Below are 2,500 nucleotides of genomic sequence, written 5' to 3'. Positions count from 1 at the left end.
CAGACAAGGCAGCAGATAGGCGATCTGATTGGTAGACCGACAGACTGACTAGACACAGACAAGGCAGCAGATGGGAGATCTGATTGGTAGACCAACAGACTGACTAGACACAGACAAGGCAGCAGATAGGAGATCTGATTGGTAGACCGACAGACTGACTAGACACAGACAAGGCAGCAGATAGGAGATCTGATTGGTTGACCGACAGACTGCTGAGGCAGTGGTGGACAAGGCAGCAGATAGGAGATCTGATTGGTTGACCAACAGACTGACTAGACACAAACAAGGCAGCAGATAGGAGATCTGATTGGTTGACCGACAGACTGACTAGACACAGACAAGGCAGCAGATAGGAGATCTGATTGGTTGACTGACAGACTGACTAGACACAGACAAGGCAGCAGATAGGAGATCTGATTGGTAGACCAACAGACTGCTGTGAAGGTGGAGATGTGGAGATGAATGATGGCACCGAACAGAGATGGTCGCCTCGCTTTGCGTTCTAGGGAACTAGAAGCACAAGCATTTCTCTACACTCGCATTAACATCTTCTAACTATGTGTATGTGACCAATAACATCTGCTAACCACGTGTATGTGACCAATAACATCTGCTAACCATGTGTATGTGACCAATAACATCTGCTAACCATGTGACCAATAACATCTACTAACCATGTGTATGTGACCAATAACATCTGCTAACCATGTGACCAATAACATCTACTAACCATGTGTATGTGATCAATAACATCTGCTAACCATGTGACCAATAACATCTACTAACCATGTGTATGTGACCAATAACATCTGTTAACCATGTGACCAATAACATCTGTTAACCATGTGTATGTGACCAATAACATCTGCTAACCATGTGACCAATAACATCTGCTAACCATGTGACCAATAACATATGCTAACCATGTGTATGTGACCATTAACATCTACTAACCATGTGTATGTGACCAATAACATCTGCTAACCATGTGTATGTGACCAATAACATCTGCTAACCATGTGTAGGTGACCATTTACATCTACTAACTATGTGTATTTGACCAATAACATCTGCTAACCATGTGACCAATAACATCTACTAACCATGTGTATGTGATCAATAACATCTGCTAACCATGTGACCAATAACATCTACTAACCATGTGTATGTGACCAATAACATCTGTTAACCATGTGACCAATAACATCTGTTAACCATGTGTATGTGACCAATAACATCTGCTAACCATGTGACCAATAACATCTGCTAACCATGTGACCAATAACATCTGCTAACCATGTGTATGTGACCAATAACATCTGCTAACCATGTGTAGGTGACCATTAACATCTGCTAACCATGTGTATGTGACCAATAACATCTGCTAACCATGTGTATGTGACCAATGACATCTGATAACCATGTGTATGTGACCAATAACATATGCTAACCATGTGTAGGTGACCAATAACATCTGATAACCACGTGTATGTGACCAATAACATCTGATAACCATGTGACCAATAACATCTGATAACCATGTGACCAATAACATCTGCTAACCATGTGTATGTGACCAATAACATCTGATAACCATGTGTAGGTGACCATTTACATCTACTAACCATGTGACCAATAACATCTGCTAACCGTGTGTATGTGACCAATAACATCTGCTAACCATGTGACCAATAACATCTACTAACCATGTGTATGTGACCAATAACATCTGCTAACCATGTGACCAATAACATCTGCTAACCATGTGTATGTGACCAATAACATCTGCTAACCAGGTGACCAATAACATCTACTAACCATGTGTATGTGACCAATAACATCTGCTAACCATGTGACCAATAACATCTACTAACCATGTGTATGTGACCAATAACATCTGCTAACCATGTGACCAATAACATCTGCTAACCATGTGTAGGTGACCAATAACATCTGCTAACCATGTGTAGGTGACCAATAACATCTGCTAACCATGTGACCAATAACATCTGCTAACCATGTGTATGTGACCAATAACATTTGATTTGATTACAGATGTTCATGTAGAACAAACCCTGCAGGCCTACAGTGGCCCAAATGGCAACCTATCCCCTAGGTAGTGCACTACTCTTGACCAGGGTCCATAGGGCTCTGGTCTAAAGTAGTGCACTATCTAGGTAATAGGGTACCATTTAGGCCACTATCTAAATACTCCAGTATTAGATGTAAAAGCAGTTCCCCTGTCCTCCCAGACTCACCAGCCCCTACACACACACACACACACACACGCACGCACGCACGCACGCGCGCGCACGCACGCACGCACGCACGCACGCACGCACGCACGCACGCACGCACGCACACACACACACACACACACACACACACACACACACACACACACACACACACTCACACTCACACTCACACTCACACACTCACACTCACACTCACACACACACAGAGAGGCCCTGGTGTCTGCTATCACCACTCTATACAG

This window comes from Oncorhynchus kisutch, unplaced genomic scaffold (assembly GCF_002021735.2).
Source record: "Oncorhynchus kisutch isolate 150728-3 unplaced genomic scaffold, Okis_V2 scaffold722, whole genome shotgun sequence".
NCBI lineage: Eukaryota > Metazoa > Chordata > Actinopteri > Salmoniformes > Salmonidae > Oncorhynchus > Oncorhynchus kisutch.
The sequence above is the reverse complement of the archived record's forward strand: the minus strand, read 5'-3'. Positions refer to the sequence as shown.